The sequence below is a fragment of the Castor canadensis genome, chromosome 4 (genome assembly GCF_047511655.1).
Source record: "Castor canadensis chromosome 4, mCasCan1.hap1v2, whole genome shotgun sequence".
Taxonomy (NCBI): Eukaryota; Metazoa; Chordata; class Mammalia; order Rodentia; family Castoridae; genus Castor; species Castor canadensis.
Genome location: NC_133389.1, coordinates 58,156,566 through 58,184,351, shown reverse-complemented (window position 1 = coordinate 58,184,351; position 27,786 = coordinate 58,156,566). Strand labels below are relative to the sequence as shown.

General features: G+C 36.7%; 1 protein-coding gene across 7 annotated transcripts in view; it reads left to right on the top strand.

The window, feature by feature from the left end:
• The window catches only part of Dlgap1 (DLG associated protein 1), an 888,020-nt gene that overhangs the window by 278,116 nt on the left and 582,118 nt on the right, over window positions 1-27,786 (top strand). For 6 of the 7 annotated variants that reach the window (XM_074070239.1, XM_074070237.1, XM_074070244.1 and 3 more), the window contains one exon: window positions 13,139-13,245. The gene's annotated coding sequence lies outside the window, so the exon portion shown is untranslated. The remainder of the gene's footprint in view (window positions 1-13,138; window positions 13,246-27,786) is intronic. The other variant, XM_074070238.1, reaches the window with a different exon arrangement.

Genomic DNA, 27,786 nt, shown 5'->3' with positions numbered 1-27,786 from the left:
AAATACTTTAACTGGATCAATTTCTGAAAAATTAACTGGAGTTTTGGGATTTATGATTATTTACTTAATTATAACTTTAACTGACACAACTCAACAGCTCTAGAGAATAATTTTTAATTGGTACAGAGTAAGAGATAATGTTAAAATATTATTAAATTTGCCTAAAGAAGAATTTTGAAGGGGAAACACTCTCCTACAATTTGCAAATTTGCATGATTTCTTTTTCATCCTTAAGCTTCTCAAAAATAGGTGCCTGTGTGCTACAACCCTCCATTGGTACCACGTAACTCACAGAGTTATCTTCATAATCCTTCCCAGTGTAATGCTTGGCGTTGAGTATATATGTGCAAAACTGTAGATAGAATGAGTCACTCAGAGTCCTCCAGAGAGACAGATTGATAAAGAATGACCAAGAGAGCTGGGGGTGGGGGGAGATAAAGAAGGAAGGGAAGGAGGGAGGGAGGGAGGGAGAAAAGAAGGAAGGAAGGGAGAGAGAAAGAAAGGAAGGAAAGAGAGAGAGAGAAAGAAAGAGAGGGAGGGAAGGAAGGAAAGAAAGAAAAGGAAGGAAGGAAGAATGGAAGGAAGGAAAGAAAGAGAAAGAAAGAAAGAAGGAAGAAAGAAAGATGATTATGGAAGTTAAGTCCCATGAAGGCTACATGCTGGAGACCTTTGGATGCTGGTTAGTGTGGCTCCATCTAAGTCCAAAGGGCTAAAACCAAGGAAGCCAATAGTGAGATTCTTAGTTTAAGGGAGATGGTCTGAAAACTCAATTGGCTGCTAGTAAAAGTCCTGGAGTTAAAAGGTCAGAGAACCCAGAGTTCTGATGTCCAAGGGAAGGGGAAGAGAACCAGTTGCTTTTTTGTCTATCAGGCCTTCAGTTAATTAGATGGTGTCCACCCCCATGAATTCCCCATGCAGTCCACTGACTCACACACCAATTTCCTCAAGACAAATCCAGAAATACTCCTTTACTAGTTCTCTAAATAATCAGTCAAGTTAACACCTAAAATTAGCCATCACAGGAAATAAGCTCTTTGAGACATTGTGGCTTTGGATCATCCTTATTTCAAGCCAGTGTTTCTTAAACAGTCACTTTTTTAAAGCAGTAATTAAATTCAAAGAAACCTAAATTCATATGACATTTTACTACTTAAAAATTCATTACATTTTTCCATTATAATGCCAAGATATAAAGCTCTATTGAGGTCAGAATTTTTTCTTGTTCATCTAGTACTCTCTCTTCAGCACCTAGAACAGTACAGCCACACCATATTTATTGAGCATTTGGATACATTACTTTACATACTGTGAAAAAATATCTGTACTGGTGGCTTTTGTTGTCTGGGATAAAGACCCCAGAGTTCCTATTGGGAACTCTCTTGTCCCAGCTCTGCTATGAATTTTCTGGATATGTATACAAGTTTGCTCTCTGTATGCTACTTACCTCTCTGTGCCTTCTTATCTACCATCTATGAAATGAAGAAATTAGATTGATGAATGATAAATTCCAGCCCATATTTAAGAAGCTTGATTCACACCATAGAACGGGACTAAGACTGAAAGGAGAAAGATGGAAGGGATAAACCAATTTGGGATATAATACATATATACATAGAAATGTCATAAAGAAGCTCTGTATAGATACCTTAAACAAAAGTGTCTTTTTTCAAAAACGGAGGACAGGAAGATAAAACAGGTCCAGTCTGGGGTTTGGTAGCAGTGGGGGAGGGGGATGTATGGAAAGGTGTAGGAGGTGAATATGGTGGTAATATTATGTACTCATGTATGGAAATGGAAAAATGAGACCAACTGAGACTTTCAGGAATTTGGGGAGGAAGAAAGATAAAGGAGAATAATGGATGGGTGAACTTAACTCAGATATGTTATAAGCACTTATAAATATCACAATGTGCCCCCAGTACAACACAAATAATAAAAATAAATAAAAATATATAAAAGGAAAAAACTGCCAGAGACAATGATTAAAGGTGGGAAAAAGAATCCCAGAATCTGCTAAAATAAAAACATTTTCTTACGTAAAAAATAAAAGCTTGATTCACTGATGATTAGCAGTGTGCATTCAGGAAGTAGATGGCTGGGACAAAGTTAGTTTCTGGCCATGGGAACAGCGTTGCCAACTGGCATATATACTTGGAACTAAGACTTTGGTCTCTTTGACAACTAAAAATTTGGCTCTAATAATTGAACTAGTCACCAACTCAATTCTAAAAATAATAAGACTCTTCTATACTTTGGCATGGAAAATTGATTTTTAAGAATAAGGAAAATGAAATCTGATACAAAAGAAAGAAATGTAGGATAGTGATAAAAAGAAAGTTGATTAAGTTCTAACCCTGAAGTTTTCTATGAGACCATGGCCAAGTAATTTAATCTCGTTATGTTTCAGTTTTGGCCTCAGTAAAATGGGATGTTGATAATAATATCTAGATTAAGCTATCATGGTAAGCTTTGACAACATGACACCTCGGCTGACACAAAGGAATTAGGTAGGTACATGGAAATTAATTCATGAAAAAAATCTATATATTTGCCATAGGGCAAACAGTGGAAGGTTTAATTGAGACCAGGCAGTCTCATTTGGTATCATAGTACTTCAACTTACCAGCTATAATCATTTGGTCAGTTTCTTGGTCAGACTCTCTCCATCACAGTCCCCTCTCCTGCAAATGGCTATGATTATAGTTCCTATTCCATAAGGGGATTGTGAGTTTTAAATGAAATAATCCATGTATTATGCTTAGGACAACGTCTGGCATAGAGCAAGCACTCAATAAACGTAGCTATTCTTATTATATATTAGGAGCTCATCCAGAGGGGAAAAATTGAAAGAGGCATGAAGAATAGTCAGCCTAGTGAATAATAAGACAATGATGAGAATCCAGCAGTAGGGCTACATAGGCTGATAGTCTAGTGATTCTCTTTTAATTTTTATTTTAGAAAGCTATGTGTAATCATGCTAAATCATTTGAGATTTTAGGGAACAAGTGACTTACAAATGCAAGACATTGAATGAGTTCCCACTTAAATCACTGAAAATAAGTATCAATCTCCAATTTGTCTCTGTTCTTGGGGGTGAACCTTCCTTTTAACTAAGGGCTTTTGACTTGCACACAGATTAGAATATATTGCTAAATAGTTCTCTATACATTGCAAATAAATTTTCAGTCATTTTGTAACATGACAACCATTATGATATGACATTGAGTCATTGCCCGCTTTCTGTTCATCCAGGACCCCAAATCATCTTGCTTACAGAGAAGTGAGTCGACGTGTGGGTCGGTACCTTAGCATCACAGCACAGCGAGTACTTTAGCCAAATTTCTGAAGATGTCATGCTGCCATAAACAGACTGAGACATAAGGACAGGATGGAAAGACAGGCCAAAAAATAAAAACAATGAAATGGAAGCTAAGTTTCCAACCAGCACTACATATTTCAAAGTGCATTTCTTTTTGGTGCAGTTGAAAAGAAATAGGAAATAAGCTTATGTATTACATGATTGAGAGGCTGCAAATTTTCAGCTATGTTTAAGTATACATAACTTCATTTTTTAAAGTGTATAATCTCACCAGGTATGGTGATGATTACCCCTAATCTAGACTCGGGAGGCAGAAACAGGGGGATCTTCAGTTCAAAGCCAGCCTGGACCTACACTGAGAGACCCTGTTTCAAAAACAAAACAAAACAATATGTAATTGTTCAGAAACAGCCCACTCCCTGTTCTTTTAAGCCAGTTGGGTTAGAAGGGCCTGCTCAGCAGAACAGTAAAAAGTTTTCTCCCTTAAAAACATTACTTTGTACACATTAAGGTCATTTAGGCTTAACAAGTAATTTTTTAAGCTTTATTGAGGAATAATGATGTATAAAAAGCTACACATATTTAATATATACAATTTGATGACTTTGGATACATACTTATTTTTTAAAATGTGACTTTCTCTTGAGAGTGCCAGGTATCTTCATTATTCATACTTTAGACTAAATTTGTTTTGTCACTGACTTTCCTCTCTTCCCCAACTCAGTATTTGACCTTGGGGGCAGTGGAGTTTCAAAAGGAAGACTAAAATTAAATTAAATTTCACTAGAAATGAAATTGAATAAGTAGAGGACTTGTGAGGAGGATGCTTGATTTAGGAATGCTGGGCTAATGCCCAAAGAGTCACTTGAGAAGCAGGGAGAAAACACATAGGAGAACAAAGACTGAATTAATTTAGTTTGCCATTGAGCTAAGATTTCCAGAAGTAGATGGTCTATTTCCAAAATCCTGTACATAATTCTTAAGCTTTAAGTTAATAATGTTTGAAGCACTTGCTAGAGTCTGTGCCAAGTCACTAAAACAGGGTGAATGTTGATGGCTACATAATTTGCAGTGCCCAGGGCAAAATGAAGAGGCATTTGCAGGCCCTTTCTTCAGAAAGTAGGAGCAAAGGGTCACTTAAGGTACTAAAGTATAAAACTGGGTTTTTTCCTCTTTGGTACTAATGGGGCTTGAACTCAGTGACTTGGGCTTGCAAGGCAGGTGCTCTACCACATGATCCACACCACCAACCTTTTTAATTTAGTTATTTTTTGTAAGATCTTGAACTTTTTGCCCAGGGCTGACCTCAGACTTACATCCTCCTGCCTTTGCCTCCTATGTAGCTGGGATTATAATTGTGAGTCACCACCCCTGACCAAACTGTTCCTTTTATTCCTCTATCACTCTCTTGACATGTCACAGTAGTTTTTATTTGATACTTAATGTTCCAAGTTTTAAAAGAAAAGAAAACCAAAAGCATAAAATATTTGCATGCATTATACCATTCACCTTTATGTTGTACAATACATATATGAGAATACCTAGCTTCCTGGAATAATCACTCAAAATTTCACAATTGTATTTCAGAAAGCATGCATATGTTCATCATTCTTACCAGAACAGTGAAAATGTCACACAAAATTTACTCAATTAACTTCTGAATATATACATATTCTACCAACACTGTCTCCTTTCTGCTTGCTAATGAGTATGGATGTACTGTAAAGAAAAAAAATACATACGATTAAGTGGCTGTGTGTAGTGATACTTGGCTCTCATCCTAAGTAGAGGAGATGGAGGTAGGAGGTTATAAGTCCAAAGCTCCCTTGAGTAAAAGCATGAGACTTTTCTAAAAACAAACTAAAATAAAAAGGTCTGGTGGCATACTTCAAGTAGAGTGCTTGCCTAGTAAGTGCGAGGCCCTGAGTTCAAACTTTAGTACTTCCAGGAAGAAAAGAAATAGAAGGAATGGAGGGAGAGAGAGAGAGAGAGAGAGAGAGAGAGAGAGAGAGAGAGAGAGAGAGAGAGAGAAAGGAGGGAGGAGGGAAAGAAGGACAAATTATGCATTGCTCTTTTTTTCTTTTTTTTACTGTGTCATCATTTTTAACCCAAGGGATTGACTATAACAGGGAAATAATGTGAGGAATAAAGAATAAACTAGGTCCGTGCTTCAGAATAACACTGTCTTCTCATTAGGTTTGAAGAAGCTCTGGTTCCAGTGAAAGCATGCCTCTTGGGGCGCCAGCCTCCCCATTTTAGTTGTAGACAGAACACTTACTGCAGTTCTCACACTGAATCTCAGTGAATTCCCATAAAGTGTGTGCCCATCAGAATTCAGCACCATACATACTTGGTGCGAATAAACAGTAAGGAAGAGCTGCAGATATGCATAGTGTGCAGACATCCCCTATTCCCATTGGACTCTGCCCATAAGCACTGGTTTGAATTTTTAAAAACATACGCCTTTCTGAGCATGAAGCTCTGTGTCACTCTACTCTGTGACACTCTTTGTGTCACACCCAAGAATCCTGCCTTGCCTTGAAGTTTCTTACTCACAAATGTGTAATCACTTAGCAAAGTCATTTCAGAAGAGGTGGAAACTAGCTAGCCCTCCTTTTTTTTTTTGGTTTATTTATTCATTTATTCATATGTGCATACATTGTTTGGGTCATCTCTCCCCCCTGCTCCCCTGCCCCCTCCCTCTCCCCCCGCCTCCCTCGCTTCCATTCAGAACCCCTTCTTCCCTCTTCTCCAGTTTTGTTGAAGAGAAGACATAAGCAATAATAAGAAAGACAAAGTGTTTTTGCTAGTTGAGATAAGGATAGCTATACAGAGAGATTCCTAGCATTGCTTCCATGCACAAGTGTATTACAAACCAAATTGGTTCATCTCTACCTGACCTTTTCACTACTTCCTAGTCACCTTCCCATAAGTGGCTTTTGTTAGTTTAAGATTACTTTATTAGCTCCTCTACAGTGGGGACATGAAACACTTTCAAGTTTTGGGTTTCCAACCTTTCCTTATTCCTCCTGTATATGTTCTCCCCTTGGCATGTGATCCATGTCCAATAATATTACTGCATTTGTTTTAGGTCTAAAGTCCACATATGAGGGAAAACATACGATTTTTGGCCTGCTGAGCCTGGCTAACTTCGCTTAAGATGATGTTCTCCAGTTCCATCCATTTACTTGCGAATGACAAAATTTCATTCTTCTTTGTGGCTGAGTAAAATTCCATTGTGTATAAATACCACATTTTCTTAATTCATTCATTGGTAGTGGGGTATCTTGGCTGTTTCCATAACTTGGCTATTGTGAATAGTGCTGCAATAAACCTGGGTGTGCAGGTGCTTTTGGAATAACCTGAGTCGCATTCCTTTGGTTATATCCCTAGGGGTAGGATTGCTGGATCATATGGCAGATCTATGTTTAGTTTTTTAAGAGGCCTCCATATTGTTTTCCAGAGTGATTGCACTACTTTATATTCCTACCAGCAGTGTATAAGTGTTCCTTTTTCCCCACATCCTCTCCAACCTTTGTTGTTGGTGGTGTTTTTGATGATAGCTATTCTAACAGGGATGAGGTAGAATCTTAGTGTGATTTTGATTTGCATTTCCTTTATGGCTAGAGATAATGAACATTTTTTCATGTGGTTTTTTTTGGCCATTTGGATTTCTTTTTTGCAAAAGTTCTATTTAGTTCAGTTTCCCACTTCTTTATTGGTTCATTGATTTGGGAGAGTTTAGTTTTTTGAGCTCCCTGTATGTTCTGGTTATCAGTCCTTTGTCTGATTTACAGCCAGCGAATATTTTCTCCCACTCTGTGTGTGGTCTCTTCAGTTTAGAGACCATTTCTTTTGTTGTCAGAAGCTTTTTAATTTCATGTAGTCCCAGCTGTCCATCCTCTCTCTTAGTTGCTATAGCCCTCCTTTTTAATTATGAATCTTAACACTGTCTCAGACTTATGGAAGTCACAGGGTAAATGAAGACCTTGTTCTGAAGCTCATTTTACTCTAAGAACTTGCAGGGGCAAAGGGGCCACCAGGCAGAGAAACAGTTTAACACTGTCTTCAAACAACCATAGGTTTTATGGACTTTAATGAAAAACTTAAGTAAAATTTTAATATAAAAGATGAAATGTCAAAAACAAACAATTATGCTTCTTATTGTGGTAAAGGAGATGCCTGAATGAAAAAACTTAACTATTTGAGTAGGACAACTATCCTGGGAATGTAAAGACCTAAGGTCTAGACCTCATTTTGCTATGGGCTGGGACCTCAGAGGCCATTTCATCTCACTAGTCCCAATGCATGCACTTTTCAGCTGTAAATTAGGCTGTGAACATAGTTGTTTTTCTAAAATTTGTTCAGTTATAGAAGCATTTATATATCAAGAAATCTGTTGAGGGCTGGAGGTGTGACTTAAGCAGTAGAGCTCCTGCCCAGCAAACACAAAGCCTTGAGTTCAAATCCTAGTATTGCAAAAAAGAAAAAGGAAAGAAAAGAGAAATCTGGTGAAATATACAATTATAGACTTTCAAAAATCCTTCCCAGAATGTGCAGAGGGAATTAGCCATGAGTGCAAGCAAATGTGCTTCTTCGGCTGAGTGCTTGGATCTGTGGTTTGAATGATTATCTTTTCCATATTTCCATGTCTTTATCATTGTTAAATGGTACATATATAAGTCGTAGAAGATAAAGTCAATAAGTAAGACATACATCAAAAAAAATCAGATATTTTAAAAGAATTTGAGTGACTTTTTATCCTGTATTCATTTTTACTCTTTTTTCATGTTTTTCTTTAGGTCTTTCAGCACTTGTTCTAAACAAAATTTACCTAGCTACCTGGAAATTCTGTTTTATGACTTAGCAAGTCCTGTTAGCATTTTATCAGGAAATTCTTTTCCCTTTTTTTTTAAAAAGAACTGCCAAAATGTAAAGTATGACTTTTATTATGTCCTACAGAAAATTGATATTTCACAGAAAGATAGATACACTCTTATAATTCAGTCAATAGAAAAACAAATATTTTAAAATAAACATAGGAAACAAGAAAATTAAAGTATGTTGAGTTCCCATTGTGCACCAAGTATTATGCATTACGTATTTCTTAACCCCTACATAATCATCATCTATGGAGGTGAAAATAAGAATTCTACCAGTTGCCCATACTACGCCAGAAATCTCTTAATACAAACCCAGCCCAGACCACTCTTCCATGTCCCACTGTTGTATATTCACCCACCTACACAACAAGTCCACCTGATACTGACATCTCAAAATCAGTATGGCTAGACTGATTTTACCATCTCTCCCCGAAAGCCCCAGCTTTCTTGTCACAGGTGATGGGAAGCTCACTCTTCCAGATGCTTAGGCTAGAAATCTTGGGGTCATCTGTGTCTCCTTTTTTCTCACCCTCATCACCCAGTCAACTTCTACTCTAAAATTAGTCCACTCCCAACCAAGTCTGAGCCACCATTGCCTCTCCCAGATTCCTCATAAGCTTTCCATCTGTCTCAATTCTGACCTCTCCTCCCACTGTCCCCAGCCAGCAACCAGGAAGAACCATTTCCAGCACAACCCATGTCAATTGTGAATTCAGATTCCTGAAACGGCCATCATTTCACTCTCAGAATAAAAACCCCATCATTCTTTCCCACTTCATCCTAGCATGCCCATTGCCCCACCATTTTCCCTTCTGCTAATCTCTCCCTCATTCCACTTCATTTTCAATTCCAATTCCAATACCAAGTAAGCACGCTATCACTGTAGGGTCCTAATCTCAGCAGACGCCTCTGCCTGGAACACCCCTGTCTTGCATGTAACTAACTCTCTCACATCTTTCAAGCTCTTGTCAAATCTCACTTTTTTAGTGAATTTCTGTACTAGTCTGCTTTCTGATGCTGTAACAAACAGTATACCCAAGGTTGTGTGAAGTATGAAGGAAACATTTATTTGGAAACACAAGAGCATTAGCTTGCTTCTGGTTAAAAAAAAAAAAAAACTCATAGAAAATGGTATCACAATGGCAGGAGCACCTGCAGGTTGAAGAGACCACATGGCAGGATAGGAAGTCTAAAAGAAGAGAGGAGCCAGTCATGTCCTTTTATTAAAGCCCTCTCATGAGAACTAACTAGAGTCCCATAAGAACTAATTAACTACTTGTAAGGTTGATGTTGCCAGTAACCTCAGTGACCCCCCACGAGGCCTCTTAAAATCCTTTTACCTCTTAACATCACCAAACTTGGGATCAGCTGCTTTCCAACATACACACTCAAACCATATCTAAACCATGACAGGTGCCTCCACCTCCTCATATACCTCCTACTCACTTCTTGATACTCTTTTCCTTGGCCTGTCTTTCTTTTATCTGTGGACTGTTTCACCTCCTAAACTACTCTATAATTCACTGCTTCACCATGTTTTCTCATCTCCACTAAAATGAAACATTTGCTTGTGTATTCTCAGTCCCACTAGTGATTGGCATACCACAGATGCTCAATAAACCTTTGTGAAATGGTAGGATGAGTGAGCAAGTGAATGAATAAGCACTTTTGCTTAGTCCTCATAGTAACCTGACTAAAGTTAGTCAAGAAATAGATATTTTATAAGTAAGAACATTGAACTCAAAGAGGCTGAATAGCTTTTACAAGTCAGAAATTTTGTTAAGAGTCAAATTTAACATAAAAGGAGACTTTTCTAATCTGGACCTTTTCTACCTTATTACACTTGAAAGACTCTTCTTTATAAAAATATTGGTATTCCATAAAATGAAATGTATTTATAGTTTGTATTCCCCTTCTCCACACTCTCAGGTGACATTTTTTAAATGAGCCTCTTAGAATATTGGAGACTAAGAGACTGGCTCATAGAGTAACTCACATGGAATGAATGATATAAGGTATATTAGTAGGGAGTCTGCCTGCAGAGTCATACAAACAATTCAACATATGCTAGATAACCAAAAAACTTATTTAAAATGATTTCAGAGATATCTTACAAAAGAAGAATCTGTTCACAGCTCCTGGAAGTCACCGTGGGAACAGAAAGCAAACGAGTTTAGAGAGTTTCCATTCTGTCTCCCATGTTTGTCTTTTTCATTCTTTCTCATATTTTGCCATTATTTGCTTCTTCTAAAGAGTCCAAGATGACAAACTTCTTCACTCATCACTCTGAGCTGAGGTACAGTCTCCTTGACCTAAGATATAGGGACTGTTTGAATGAAATGCTTTCAATCAACCATGGCCAGGAATGAGAACTGAATGTACAAACAGCTGTCAGATAGCACTCTTGATAATGGGGGCATGGGGAGTGCTGTAGAGATCCAGAGAAGGGGACTCAGCAGATAACCAAAAGTAGCTGACTCTAGAAAGCAGACAGTGGAATAGTGAAGGCACACTATTGAATCAAACAATTTAAGTCCAAATTCCTGTTTCTTAACTTTTATCTGTGTTAAACTCCATGCAGTTATTCATAAGGAAACCTATGTGAATTCAAATAAATATAATTTAGTTGTTATTTTGCTCTTGTTCTTTATAAGATAGTGGGACTAAGTATTGTTACATGGTGATTGGAAAGAGCAGGAAGAAAAAACAAAAGAAAGACACTTGGGGTAAGAAAGGGGCTGGGGGATACCAGTGAATTAGGAGGTCTGCATTCTAATTGCTACTGTCAGAAGTCTATTCTCTGATCTTGGTTTCTTCAACTGTCTTATGAAGAGCCTGAACAAGAATCAGTAGGTTTTCCAGGTGGTGTGGCTCAAGTGGTAGAGTGCCTGCTTTGCAGCACAAAGCCCTAAGTTTTGTTGCTAACAACAACAACAACAAAATCAGTAGGTTTCCCAGGATTAACTGGGAGCGTTTTCAAGATGCAAATTCCCCTGATATACTAATGAATACTCTAACTTAAAAGATCTTGCATAGCCAGGCACAGTGGCATTTGCCTGTAGTCCTAGCTACTCAGAACACTGAGGAAGGAAGATTGCCTTTTGAGACCCTGACTCACAAAAACAAAAATTAAAAAAAAAAGTCTAATTTTTATTTTCAAGGAACTTTCCAGATGATTATGATGACCAAGTACATTTGGGAACTACTAGAACAGAGAACATTTAAAACTCTTTTTATATTTAAAATATATGTTTACTAATAGTCATCAACTCGGGAACACTCCAACTGTAATAAAAATTGATTTTTTTAAGTTATGTTCAGGTGTCTTTTTCAGAAATTGTATAATCGTCTCATTTTGTTTTTAAAGAAAATTAAGAGCATCATTTAGTACAAAATGGATTCTTAATAAATATTTATGAATGGATAAGGGTTTACCTCTATATGTTTTAAAAATTAACAATTATTCATTATCTCTTGAATAACTGAGTCCCCACATATATGGAGAAGAAATTCTTTTCAGACTTTGTCTGGTATACTGTACTATTAAGAAGACATAACAGGATAATAGTACAAAAATCAAAGCTCAATCTTTAAATTGTAACTGAGAGCTTTTATAATGGAGTCTCATTTTTGTCTTCTATCACATGGATAAGTCAGGTGTATGAAGTATTATCTTCCCAGCATGCTGTGTTAAGTACTATGCAAGCACATGATGCTACTCCATTACTATTGTTCTTGCATTTTGCCATCCACAGCGTTCTAATACCTATCAGCCGTGCCAGGCCCAAAATAGTGTTTAAACAAGTGGTACAGAGGACTATATTCACCCTGATGCTTTTGAATATCTAGTGTTCTTTTGGATAATGAAAGTTCTGGATTTCTAAAGGATTGGACTTACAGGAAGAGATCCTGGGATATAGTTCTGCTTTTATGTCTACCAATTATATAACATTGATCAAGCCACATCACCTCTTTTGGCTTCAGATTCCTCTTCTGTAATATAAATTCTACATTCATTCAGGCACTATAACTCAACTAATTTGGAAGTTAGAGAAACATTCAAATTGATATTCTCAGTTCTGAGTCTGACTGTATCTGCTTCTTAGTTAAATAGTTTACTGTTTGCCTCATTCCCTTCTGAAACTATTTTTATAGGCTAGCTACTTGGGTCTGCTAAATTATATTGCTTTTAAAAAGTAGAAACATATCTATGTAGACATCTACACTTTTCAATACAAGATCATTTCTGCAAGTAACACAAGCCCTTTCCTATGTGACCTTTCAGAAAGGAAAATCATAGCTCAGCAGGTAGAATGTGATGGATAAGTTACCATCTCCCACAAGTATGGGCCTAGTTATAAGTTCTATTTTGTCACTCTTGTAAGAATGCATCATTAATAATCATTGGTAATGGTTTGGCTTAGGTGTCAGGAAGGCCAGATTGGCACACTTGGTAATTTTATGCCATGTGTGAGTCCTCCTATGAGGTTGAATGAACCACCCTGGAAAGAATTGGTTTTTTAGTCCTTTTCCAGTCACAGTTGCTTAGCTGTAGTATGAATAAAACAAATAATGCTCAGAAAATGAATACAATCTTATATGTATGTTGTATCTTACAAAATCATATCATTGAAGCTTGCATTTTATTGCTTTTTAAAGAGACTATAAGTGATAGGAGTAGAAAAGTATGTTTTACAATATCAATCTATTTATTACAGTGACTTTTATTTTTGAAGTTTATTTCATTTACTAAGAGAAATAAAAGTACAAAATGTGGCATCATGAAAGAACACTGCTATGTAAATTTTCTATGAAACTCTTATCTCACATCATTGAATTTAATAGTTGCCAGCATAGTTTTACTGAGATCATTCTTAACTGTGTTTTTTTTTCCAGGTTAGTCATTATGTGTAATTATTGCATTGTTATCTTTCAGAACAGTTGAATATCACATACCAAAAGTGACATCAGGTTTTAAAAACCCTGCAGTTTGGAACTTTTTCTGCATGGAAGCAAGAAAAAATGGAAAATTGATAATCAAAGGTAAAGTGCCTTTATCCATTTATATAATCCATTTCTAAAACTTCTGCCATTCTTTGTGAAATAGTTTCTTTTTAATAGTGTGGTGCATTTGAACAAAAATATTTCGAATCGTAATTCCAGACATACTAATCAGCTGCCTAGTTTAAAGTCTGTGTTTTTTAACTCCTTCACTGCCTGTACAGAAGCTGGAAAAGATGTAGGTCATATGTTTAATCTTTATTCTTATTTTTAATCTAGAATAGCATAGTGGGCCATTTGCATGAATCTGTGGACCAACATATAGCATATTAGATTAAGCATGAAATTATGGAAGCACTTGGCATAGTATCAGCCTTATTTTTCTTAGCATGTTTTACAAATTTGAATTTGTCAGCACAGACATGGTTAACATGATCTAAATGTGTTAAGAAAGACAACAAAAACACTTATGTCCATTCCTTTCACTTTTCTATATGGGACTTTTGGGGGAAAAGAAGGATCTTAACAATGTATAAATCAAATATACTAGATAAGTGATATTGGACCAAAATTAGATTTATGTTACTGAATTCATTAATAAGCTATTGTCTTTGTTTGCATTACTAGCCCAGCAAAAACAACACATTGAATATGGCAATTTGGGGGTAAGCAGATCCTATGGATCAAGAATTAGAAGCAGCCAGGTGTGGGGGTGAACACCTATAATTCCAGCACTTGAGAGGCTGAGACAGGAGGACAGTGAGCTAGAGGAAAATCAAAATTCAAAATGGAGAAAAAGAGAGACAGAGATTGTGAAACAGAGAAGCAGGCCAGGTCAAAATATGGGTGGGTTAACAAGTCTACCACTGTGGACAGTAGAAACTTGATTCCTTAGATACCTCTCAAGAGGGATGTGATAACTTCTGAAATTTCTGCATGAAGGATGTGTGGCAAGAGGACTGTCCTCTAGCTCTTTCCCCTAGATGGCAGATTGATACCAGATCAGAAACTCCCCAAGGAACTTTGACCTACCTGGGTTTAGAAGCAGAAAGATACTCAGTTGTCTCTTGTGCCTTGAGGTAGACACTATGAAGGCAGGAAGAATTCAAGTGGGTGCAGAAATACTTGTCCCTGAGTCTGTGGCTGGAGTCACAAGTGGGTCCTGGGGATGTGAGTCATCAAACCAGTGACATTTGTATGTGTCCTTTTATTTTTAAATGGAGAGCATTTTTCTCCTAAATGAAGTATCTCAAGAAGAAAATGTTTCAAAGTTACATCCAAGTGTCATGGAACCATAGTGAATTCTGTTTCATAACTAACTCTTAATTTTCTTTGTTCAGAATGAGATGTGCGTGTTGGCCCCCAAGTGTATTTAGGAAATGAAATAATAAGATTCATAGCATGATGAACATTTTGGAATAGTTAGACATAATAACATTGAACTTCAGCTATATTCATTAATCACTTCATATTGTTTCACATATAAGAAAGGACCTTTGGGTATACACACAAAATTGTATGTTTCTTTCCCTTTTGGAAACAACCCTGTGAGCAGTGGCTTTACTTGTATGAAAATTATGACTTAAATTATGCATGGCTGGGCACAATGTTGTATGGTTTGCTTGCAAAATGGAATGAGCACCTTAAAGTGAATCAAGAATTTGTGTTGATGTTTTGAGCTTTTGTTTATTTTTGCACATGAGAACATCAAACAAAGTAAAATAAAGTTGGAAAGGGCTATGGTTTTGTTGTGACCTAGAAGATCACAGGTTCAGAGGAAGAGTGTAATTGGTGAACTCTAAGAACCAGCTATTAATGATAAAATCGACATCAATACACATCAACAGTGATGTTTATTGCCAGGCAGATTTCTGGGGAAAGCACTGGAAATGGAGAGGGAAGGAACAGAGCAGCAGAAAGCAGTGGGGCAGAGAAAACAGGATATCATGAAAGTGGCAAAGATAAAATACCAAAAGGAGTAGATAGAATCAAACCACAGGATGAAGAGAATTCCTTGACAGTGGAGAGATATTTCTCAGAACAAACCACATCCTGAATCAATGACCCCAGGCTAATTTGAGCCAAAACAAATTTCTGAATTTGGGGGATTTTTATTTACTGTCTTCTCACTTGAAAATGCAATTGCCTTTCACTGATTTTTCTCCTTTTCCTCGGCTCTTCCTAAGCTGCAGCTCTGATCGTGTCTATTTTTTGCTCATAAAGTATTCTCTGATTTACATTGTTGTCCAAACTCCTTAATAGGACTTTTAACATTTGACACTCTGTTTCTGATTTATTTCTTTGAGCCTCCCATTGCTTTTGTGGGTTTGTGATTCTCAAAATCATATTTGTGTGGGGTGGGGCCCAAGAATTTGCATTTCTAACAAATTCCCAGCTGATGCTGATCCTGCTGGTCCAGAGACTTTACTTGGAGAACTACTCGGTAGACCAAATGATCCCAGTTGGCACCACAATGTCTGCCTTACCATTTGAGTCAAAGAGAAATTGCAATAAATGGGCTTCCTGGTCAATATCACATTGTGGCAAGGTGTGTTAGTTTAAGATAAGATCTGATTCTTATGGTCAAATACCATCTTAATATAAAATTTCCAACATTAAGCTTTTAAGTCATTTTACATCCTGTACTGGAAACCTATAAATATTTGTTGGATGGGTGGGTAGGATGGATGGATGGATGGATGGATGGATGGATGGATGGATGACTAAGTGGAAGAAAAGATGGACAGATTTAGCAACCAAGGATTGGTTTAGTAGAAACTTAACTTTTTACAAAGAAACCTCTCCGGCATGCTGTGTAGGAAAGACTGATTTCCTTCACATGGAAACCTCTTTGTAAGACCATATTCAACATATCAGACATTTTATTATGTGGACTGACTCTTATCTATTCAAAGCCTGAGTTTCTGGGTATCAGTACTATTGTGCTCTTTAATAAGCAGATTTTTTCACAAAGGACTTTTTGCTATTTGGTTGAATACAATAGGGAAAATGTCATTTTTATCAAGACAAATTGTACATTTTACTTTATAAAAGAGCCACTGGGTATGTGAAACCAGGAAATCACATCAACTTAATAAATTCCTTTGCAAATGTCTCTTCCTTGAGTTTAAATTTTGCAGCTGCAGCATAATTTGAATGTTTATTCACATTTAGGACAATGGTGCTTTCTGGTTTCTTGTTTTCTTGTATTCAAATGTATTCATATGTCAATGTTGCACATTTTCTCTCTGTTTCTTTTATCTGCCATACATCATCCTGTGATTGGCTTGGTAAATTTATCCTACTTTTCTTGCTAAAATAACTGTCCCTGCTGTCTGTTTTCTGCCTACTCTTTTATTTATTCCAGAAATTGGGCTCAATGCCTACTTTTAGAGCTCAGTGTGAAATTTATTCTGTATGTTTCAAAACCAAATTTCCACATATTTTTTTCTGTTAGATATTTTCTTGTGGAGCTGACTTCAAAATACATCCACAAAAACCTTATAATTACATATTAGCATAAATAATCACAATGATTAGCATGAATGCTTGAAGTTTTTATTTTTAAAAATTATTTCAGAATTCACTTTAGTAGTAGAGAATTGACGTTTTCATTTTATTTTATGGGATGCCGAAGGTTAAAGCTTAAATATTAATAAATTTTAAAGTCCTAATTCCAACACTGTGATTCCTTTGATGTATGAACTTGGCTGAGTCTCTAGACCTCAGTTACTTCAGTTAGAAAAAGAAGGGTTTAAGACAAATTAATCCCTGGGTGACGAATGGATCAAGAAAATGTGGTATCTATACACAATGGAATTTTATGCAGCCATGAAGAAGAACGAAATGTTATCATTCGCTGGTAAATGGATGGAATTGGAGAACATCATTCTGAGTGAGGTTAGCCTGGCCCAAAAGACCAAAAATCGTATGTTCTCCCTCATATGCGGACATTAGATCAAGGGCAAACACAACAAGGGGATTGGACTTTGAGCACATAATAAAAGCGAGAGCACACAAGGGAGGGGTGAGGATAGGTAAGACACCTAAAAAATTAGCTAGCATTTGTTGCCCTCAACTCAGAGAAACTAAAGCAGATACCTTAAAAGTAACAGAGGCCAATAGGAGAAGGGGACCAGGAACTAGAGAAAAGGTTAGATTAAAAAGAATTAACCTAGAAGATAACACACACGCACAGGAAATTAATGTGAGTCAACTCCCTGTATAGCTATCCTTATCTCAACTAGCAAAAGCCCTTGTTCCTTCCTATTATTGCTTATACTCTCTCTTCAACAAAATTAGAAATAAGGGCAAAATAGTTTCTGCCGGGTATTGAGGGGTGGGGGGGAAAAGAGGGGGCGGATTGGGTGGTAAGGGAGTGGGTGGGGGCAGGGGGGAGAAATGACCTAAGCATTGTATGCACATATGAATAATAAAACAATAAAACTTTTAAAAATAATAATAATAATAATCCCTGGGGTTCATTCCAGTGCCTTAAATTAGATCATATGAAATGCTACCTAAAGTCAGGTCCAAAGGTGTGAGTGAGTCAATCAGTCAACTAATTGCACATAGGTAGAATTGAAATGCAGGGTTTTGGATATAGAAAGATTTGAGTTCAAAATCAACTTTTTTCACTTATGAAATGGGTGAATTTAGAGAATGTATCAAATTACATGCTTAAGTTTGTACTTAAGTCTCTCCTGTAAAATGAGTACATTGTTTTTCTATTGTCTGCAAGGTTGCTTTAAAGACCAGTGATAAAGTATAAAACATCTAGTACTTGGTAGAAGCTAAACATATAGTTCTAAAAGACCTTTTGGGGCCTTAAAGCTGATCAGAGCCCTTGCCTAGACTTTAGAGATTAATGGAGATTATATTCTTCTCCAATATAATTCCATTAGGCTAAGAAATTTTTACTTGAGACTTTAAAGGATGAAAATGGGTCCATCATTTAGTCATCTGAGTCTTGAAAGGCTGATGGGAAAATTCAACATACTTTTTCATCTAGACAGGTTGTCTCTGGTTCCATATATTGCTAACAATCACACTTAGCAAAGAAGGCCCTTTTCATCAAGTATAAAGTCTACAAATTGCATCCTGACTTCTCTCTTGTGATCTCACCATAGCTCAGGCAGAAACTAAAATAATGATTCTTTAAGGCATAGGTTTATTCAGAGCAGAGGCTCACATACTCTGAATTTTTATCTGATTTCATTCAATATATCCAAAGTTCATTTGTTTTTGTTGTTATCCAAAAAAAAAATATTTTCATAACCAATTTGTCTGATGCAACTTTATATCCGAAGGCAAATGAAATCAAATTTTGGCCATTCGATGATTCATTTGCTACAGGATTTATGCTCATATTGAACATTTTCTGTTCTTTTTTATGTGTTTTCAGGTTGAATTATCCTTTGATGTTGGTTAACCTTAACACTTTGTCACCAGAAATTCAGAGTAGCCTACTTAACAGAAGATCAATAAAGTTTTGGTATTATATTTCATCAATCTTTGCAGAGAATTCAATCCTGGTGACTTTTTTACTCTTTTAATACCTTATAAATCTGCTGTAAGTTAATGTGTTCTGAAATAAATCTTACTTTTTTTACTGTTCCATTCTTTTTATGTCAAAAATAATTTAGAAACAGAACTGCTTGTGCTATTTGTTTACCTTGATTGCTTCAGACATTTGTAAGAAATCAAAATCTAATTGTGGAATGTTATGTTTATTTGTCATATCTCAGAGACATATCATGATGAAGATAAAAATGACACTGATGAGGCTGTCTCAAGGCTTATAAGATAAATGACAGGTGATGATAGATAGATAGATAGATAGATAGATAGATAGATAGATAGATAGATAGATGATAGATAGATAGATAGATATGGTGTGTTTGGTGGGCTGATAGTGGTGGTGGTGATGATGGTGAAATTATCTGTTTGGACAACCCAATAGTTCACAGTAGCATAGTAATTTTATATAGACCAATTATTACTGATGTTGACATTTTTAATGACATGATCTATAAGTACTCTCTAAAAGAAATAGAAATATTATTTTACATTATAGAATAATTTGTAAAAATAGATTATAATGGAGTTTGCTACAACTCATATTTTTGAGTATTTGTTACACTGTAAGCATATTCAGGGGCAACATTTACTATGTAAAACAAAGATGCAGCTTGACAAGAATTGGAAGAAAAGGAGGAAATACATGTTGGGTGGCTTTTTTTCATTCTTGCTGTACTCTCAATATGTGCAAGAAATTTTCACCTAAAATACCTTATTCATTTAAGTTTAAAGAAACAATCAGTATTATTGCTGAGATTCCTTTATCTTTCCAGCATAATCTGGGAATTTAAAATAAGTAAGATTATAGTGAAAATAAGGAACAAATAATAAGTAAGATTATTTTTGTGAAACTATGGTGATTCACAGTGCCCATCTCGCTCACACTTCAGCTATTTAGGGCCTTTGTTGGCAATAGCAGACATGGATTGTTGTTTTAAGCACCCTCCCTAAGTTAACTCATTGAATCCTTACTACAGCCCTATGAGAAACTACAGGGATAAATTGACAAATCAGTTATTATAGTAAAGACATTGAGCTATTTTCCCTCAATCAATGATAGAGGAAGCTCACAGGAAAAAAACTATTGGAGATACAAGTGGTGTAAACAACAAGCTAGCAGGCTTCATTAGTGGTTATATACAGGCTGCTTCACTCAAAAGCTGGAGAATACCAGTTCTTCTCAAGCGCATGTGTAGTTTTTAAAAATTACATACTAAGCATAAATCAAGTCTAATACATATGCTCTATTTCACAGATGATAAAACTGAGGCTCAGAGGAGCTATATACCCTGCCAAAGAATATAAACCTATTTTGCCAATGGAGTCCACTTGACCATCTGTTGTATTACCTGTCCACACAGGTGGAAAACAAAGAACTGGACTTCAATGAAGTCATTTAAATGTATACATTAAGAAAAGACCACAGATTAAACTCCATTTATTCAATTGTATTTTGAAACAATGATATTGCCCATTTGTGGTTATCAAATTGGAGTAATATATTACCAATGAAGCTAGACTTAGAAAAAATTCAAAATATAAATTACTTAGATTTAAATAATTGCTAACTGTTGAAATTCATGCATTACTTTATGACAGGTGTGTGTTCTGATATATGCTCATCGTGTGACCATCACAGCATAGAGCTACACATGCAAAGATCAGTATCACATATGTGGTCCATCATTGACAGGATGATGTTAGGTAGCACATGACTTAGGTTTGAATTACTTTAAATTAATTCCCTTACTAGGTCAGACATGAATCATTGATCATGTTTTGGGCTTATGTGTTAAATATTAGGATATTCAGTAGGTGTTGTGGTCACATCAAACTCATTATTTCCAAAACTGAACTCTTAATCATATCTCTCCTCTATCTTTCCCTTCCTCTTCTGCTCTCCCTTGCCTCAGTCTATGACACTCTCTCCTCCCACCAAATTACCTAAATTAGAAACTTGAGAGTCATCAATGAAATCTCCTTCGCCTCCCACCTTAGGTAAATTTGAATGAATTTCTTGAATGAAGTACCAGATTAACCTTCTAATATTTTAACACCCAATTTATTGGATGGTTATAGTCAGAGAGAGTTTGGAGATCAAGCATTATGGCCCAATGATGATTTGTAATGTATTTTAGTTCCTGGCCACACTATTTAATTCTTGTGTAAGAATTAGTTTTGTTTTTGCAGTTTGCTGGTAATGATGTTGTTAATGATATTGTTGAGCATAAATTGATCCACAAAAAATCACTGTAGAAGAATTGAGATGTTTCACCTGTCCATGAAGATACTGCATATTGCTTTTGGCAGACACAGAATTATTGCCCCTTTAATGATATCTTCTGGGGGAAAGAAGACTGGCAAAGTAGCTTTCATAATCAAAGACTTTTAGGGTCTTAAATTATGAGAAACCCAAATACCTTTAATTTACAGTGGGGCTTAATTGGGCATGTATTTCAATCTCCTTTGGGGGTCAAGAAACTCTAAATATTACATCTAAAAAATTATTTCATGAGGAATACAGGAAGGTTTCACACATTTTGAGCCACTTTTATTTAAGAAACTTTATTGGTGAATAGCATATGCATTGGTATTAAAAGGTAAAAATAACAGATCTCTTTCTGAAGTTTGAAATTATTTCTTTTCTAATACTTTTATTATCATTATTGTTCACCCAAACCTGTTTCTAGATATAAAAAATGATGCATAGTTAGAACATGGGAGAAATTGCCTTGGGCAGACAAACCAAAGGCCTAGTTCTAACAGGATATGAAGAGTAAGATAAAGTCAGCCCCAAACCTCCCACCCCAGGGAGACAGCTAACAGAGAAAGACTAAAATTGTGGCCTGACATCCAAGGAAGTATCTTATTTAGGTAGTAGCCAAAGAAAGAATTAGTTGGGGAGAATGCAGAGTGATATGGAGACCAAGGTTGGGTTTTGACATGAAGACTGAAAGGAAAGTTTCAGAATTCAGACTAGGAAATTTAATTAACATGGTTATGTTGTGTAATTATAAATTGTGAAGTTACAAATTCAGTCATCCCATCTGACCTCTCTGATTTTTCCATTTTTTAAAAGCACCACCATTATCTCAATATTAAAATCTTGGGATCATCATTGACTCATCCCCCACTTGATCTCCTTTTCCGTCCGTGTTATCACAAATGACAGGATTTCATTCTTTTTATGGCTGACTAGTATTCCATTGTGTATCTGTACCACATTTTCTTTATCCATTCGCCAGCTGATGGATGCTTTGGTTGTTTCCATTCCATAGCTCTTATAGTGAGCATGGGAGTACAGATGTCTCCTTCACATACTGGATATATACCTTTCCTTTCCTTTGGATATATACCCAGAAGTAAAATGATATGTTTTTAATAGGGAGTGTTTGTTGAGTTCTTATGTACCAAACACTATGCTGTGTGCTATTTCATTTAATTTTTATACCAAAATTTAGGCCATAGGTGCTGTTATTATTCCAGCTTTACAAATGAGGAAGTTGGTCTTCAGAGAGTTTTCATAACTCACCCCAGGTTGTAGTGCCTCAGTAGGGAAAGTCTAACTCCAAAACACAAGCCCTTACATTGTTTCACAGAACCTTCTGTGGCCATGTATGACAGTTTTGACCAAACTCCAAGAGATAAAACTGGTTAAACAATCAGATTGGGAAAGATTCCATTCATTTTACCCAGTGATCAAAAATTTATTCAAGATTTTTAACAAGATCCAGGGAGATACATGATCAGATTCTATTTTACTAAACAGTTCTGAGGGCAAATGATGAATGGATCCAGGGAGATCCTAGCACCTCCTGTGTTGGGGCAGAGACTCCCTCACTCTCATGAGTCCTGCCAAGTTTCTTATTGAATTTCTCATCCTCATACACCACCTTCAAGATATTCCCTGCTGGGTGGCTCTAGTGGTACAGTGCCTGCCTTGCAAGCATGAGACCCTGAGTTCAAACCTCAGGGCCACCAAACAAAAGAAAAAGAAGATGCTCCCTGCCCCACCGCCTTCCTGGAGGAGATCTTTGTCTCCCACATGCTCCAACCGCCTCTACTCAAAGCACTTACAGTATTGTGAGCATGCTTTGTTGCCAAGCATTGCACAGAGAGTCTTATCTGACTCCAAAGCCTTGCTGATAAGTCCTTCCCATGGTTTAAGGATGAAGAGGACAAGGCTCCCAGCAATGCTGTGAGTAACCTCTAAATTGTATCTGAAGCTTCACTGCATTGCCAATGTCTGGGACCTAGTAAATGCTCAACAAATGTGCAATGAATACATTAATATTATTATCTGGTTTATACATTTTATTTAAAAGATGTAAGACTAATGGATAACAAGAATAATGCTTTCCAAGTCTTTGTAGCCCACCTCAGACTCACCAATGTATATTTCATAGAGCAAGTAAAAGTACTTGAGGGCTGGAAGTATAGTGGTAGAGCTTGCAAGCTTGAGGCCCTAGATTTGATCTCAGTAACACACACACACACACACAAAGGTAATTGATTTATTTACCCTAGCAGTTTTCATTTATGTATTTTTTTTCTCTTTTCATTTTGAATGCAAGATGCTTTCAAGTAGAATTGTAAGTGGGTTCTGTTTTGCCAAAGTATAGAAAGACACCAGGCTCTCAGGAAGGACCATTAGGTCCATGAATAAGTATCTAATGGTTGTACCATGTGAGTGCTTAGTCAGGGTGCTCACTGACTGACATATAAAAGTAGATCTATGGTTTAATGGCATTTGAGTCATTTCAGTGAAGAAAAATGAGTCGCCTAAAGCATCCATTTTTAGTTTATGAATTTTACAAGCTCTACCAATTCATCCTCAATTAAAAGAATGCAACTGCAAAGTGACTAGGAAATAGTCGATTATTGTTTGAGCTGCCAAGCTGCAGGAATTAGCATTCTAGAATTTGCAAAATTTTAAGCCAGGAAAAAGAAGCCATAAAATACCATTTCAACTGCTTTTGAAATTCTGCCAGCTATTAGGGATTGTTTTATAGTTTAAATTTTGTAGTCTTAGGATTTTAGAGTTGAATAGGAACTTTGCAAATATCTGTGTCAGCTTGCTACCTCACACCAGAAGTATTCACACAACATTGTAAAAATGACATCTTTGACAAATGTTCCTCTAACATTTGCACAGCATTCATAGAGACAGCTGTGGATTTTTTTACTCTACCACTATCCTATAGCTAGTGAAATATTAGAATATTTAACCCATGGAATACTGCAGGATTCTCTTTCCTTCCCTGCTCTTTTCATGCATTTTGGGAACCTACTTGATATTTCAGAATTATTCCCTTAGATAAACCAGGGCCTCCAGCATACTAGGCAAGCACTTTACCACTGAGCCAATCACTTACATATTATCTGTTACTGCTTGTGCCCTAGAAAGGTTCAGTGGAGTGGTGATGACAGAGAAAGTACTACCCAGAAAACCTAAAACATTCTTATCTGACTCTTTGAGGAAAGCCTGTCAACCTGTGTTCTCCAAAGTATCACAACTCTTTATACATTTTCTGTTTATCTCATTACTTCTTATCCCATTCACCATGTGGACTAAAATGATTGTGGTGGCCTGAATGACATAAACACCAAGAGTCCACACATCATTGACTTTCTTCTCATGTTTAGTAACTGTTCTCTCTGTCTCGCTGCCTGTCTCTCTCTCTCTCTCTCTCTCTCTCTCATACACACACACACACACACACACACACACACACTTTTCTAAAGCTGATGAACTGGGGACAATAAATGGCTTCTTTCTGAGGAAAGAATGACTGCAGTTGCCCTAGGATACAAATGACATAGTCACATCATAATATAGTTCTATAAAAAAGGTACGGGAATATGGTTATGACTATTAAAATATTATTTATTAGTATTGCATATTTTATGACTCTTTTTATAAAAAATTGAATTATATGCAAATACTTCCTTCTTTTTCCTTCCTTCTGTATTTGAGACTAGGCAAACCCCTGGGAAGTACCCCTTGCCACCCTTTCCCACCATCTCCCCACTGGCCACCTCCAAAACAACCAGAATTTTGCAAAAAGTCAGATCCATGCTGCTCCTGACAGTCACTTTCTGGTCATTTTTCCTGCCCTCTATGTCCTCCTTTACATCTTTGCTAAAATATCAACTACTCAGAGCACCTTCCCTGGCCTCTAAGTCTCACTCAGCATCTCTTCCCTGACGTTCTTGACGCTCATCAGGAAGCTCAACTCTCTAGTCCACACTCATGTTCTGTGTGTGCCCAAATAGTGGGAGGGATGGTGACCACCCTCTCCACTGGAAAGCAAACTTCACAAGGGCAAGGACTGAGCCTGTTTTGTTTAACACTGCTTATCTAGTTTCTAATACAGTGTGTGCTCTACAAATATATACCAAATACATGAATGTCGTAAACTGTAGGTTTTGAAACAAAATCTTTAACATATAATCAGATGTCTCTCGGGTCTTCACCCAACTTTGTACTAGTCAGTCCTCTCTCACGAGTAATCGTTGCTGCAGTATGGCATTTACATGTCCCTTTCCTTCTTCAGCTGGGTGATGTGGGTGTTTGTGTATCAGCAGTGTGCCCAGAATTTACTCATTCAGACTGAGAAAGGTTTTTCTAGAGTACATGAGACTTGAAAGACCAATAGAGAAGCAGTGTCAGATATTCTTGTCCTGAAACATACAATGTTCTTATAATGAAACTGAATGTACTCTAGTAGTTTAAACCATGGTAGGAACTATCATGTCCTAACAAGGACATGGTAGCAAGGTACTTAAATCAGTGTATGATTAAGCTTTTCAAAAAAAAAAAAAAAAAAAAATATATATATATATATATATATATATATGGTATCCTTACACACTTTGGACAGACAGGGCCTAGCATGTATAATAAATAGTTCAAGATAGTACTGACTATGGAATATCATTGTCAAAAGTGGTCAGAACACTTTGAAAGATTATTTGATTCCTTTTACATTATTCTTCAAACCCTATTTTAGAAAAACCTTTGCCCAACTAATGACAGCCCATTTGTGGAAGAGCTGTAGACTGAGTCTCATTGACCTAATACCCTCAAGTTAGCCAGGCTGGCATCAAGTGCTCAGAAAGTAGAATGTCCAAGGAAACTTTGCCCACAATGTCCCATCTGCCTCTCCTCGCCTTCCAGTAATCCAGAGGTCTCAGGGAAGGCAGTCTTGGAAAACTGTGTCGTGGTACCGTGTGTCTGGTGACTTCCATTCCTGGATGCACCACTGTTTTCCACCCTCTTCTTCATGCTGAGGGAACATGTAGGGTCTGACCAGTGTGGCACAATTGTCACAGAGCACATAAGAGAGAATGATGAAATGTTATGTTACCATAAGTGCTACTCCTCACAGTTATGTTCTTGCCCACCCCAAAATGTATGTGTGCAATACTTTATCTTAGATTGACAATCAGAAGCTCTTCACAAGTTCCTCTTCAACTTACAGAATCTTTAAAGACTCTTTTTTTCAGTACTGGATAGTGAGCATTGGGCCTTGTACTGGCTAGGCAAATGCTCTACCATAAAGGCTCTTTCTACCTTCATCTCTAGACATTCACATGAGAGTTTTTCTAAGGAATTTATCAAAGGGACATCTTTATTGTCCTGTGCTGAATGAATGTAATGAGTGGTAACTTAGATGTCATATTACTATAGCCTTTCTTTTGGCTAGGAATTTACCTTGAATTTAAGTCAATTCAATTTACCTTGAAGTCAAAATTTTGCAGGAATTTTGGAAAAACTATATGAAAGAAAGGAAGGGAGGGAAGAGAGGAAAGGGAGGGAAGGGGGGAAGAGGGGAAAGGAAGGAGGAAGGAAGGAAGGAAGGAAGGAAGGAAGGAAGGAAGGAAGGAAGGAAGGAAGGAAGGAAGGAAGGAAGGAAGACTGGATAGTTTCCAGTGTTTCTTAGCGCCTAAAAATTCAGTTGGGTCATCAGAGTACCTTAGTCTTTTGTGGGGCAAAATGACATTTTGAAAGTTGGAAGACCTTTCATTTGTTTCTAGTTTGATCATTCACTCGGACCTTGGGCACGTATTTTACCCTTCATTTTGTTCAATAGCCTGGCCTCGGAGATTTTGTGAATTAACCTGGACTTTTACTGATACCATGCCCCCTTCTCCTGCTTCTCCCTGCCAGTGTTACCTGTTAAGGACCCACTTTTCTTTGTCAGGAGTCAGCCCTGGATTGCAGTTGTTCCCATCCCCGATGTCTTCCTGTGGGGGACTTTCTACTCATTTGAATAACCTCAGGAGGCTAAAGAATTTAGAAAACTGGAAGTGGGGTCAAAATGGCAAGTAGCATAATCATATTTTCACGTGTGAAATCAGCAGTTGAAAGAGATATAATTGCATTTACTGACACAAAATGCTCCCAGTGAACTTAGTGGTGTTCTTGAGGGAAAACATGTAGCTAACAAAGGAAGAAAATGTTCCATTAAAAATAAGACTTATCTCAAAACTTAAAATGCTTTTGAAAACCCCTTCTTACTTTGGACTATTGTATTCAGTGGTTTCTTTTGATCACTAGTCTTGAGTCATGTGAAATGAAGTTTCTACATATGTTTCTTTTCATAGTGACTAGATAGTTTAAGTTATCCCCTTTAATAAGCTAAAAAATTACATATGAAATCTTCATATAGCATGTGCCATACCAGGGATAGATGGCTTTAAAATTTCCTACCTTTGAAGTCTTCTTATCTGGGGTCTTAATTCATTGTTACATCAGAAGAGGCATTATGAATAAAGTAATCTTTTAACATTTATTTTCCTATGTATAGTGCATATGTGAACCTCATAATTGTGTTCAGTTATGCTTCTGAGGGAATATATTTTATTTTATTCTAAAAGTCATTATCACTAGCACACTAGTGGGGTGGACACAAATTGGCTCCTTGAAATGAATCTACCTACATTTATTGTTTCATCAATGAGTCAACAGAATAAATGCTTCCAAACACTTTTTCTACT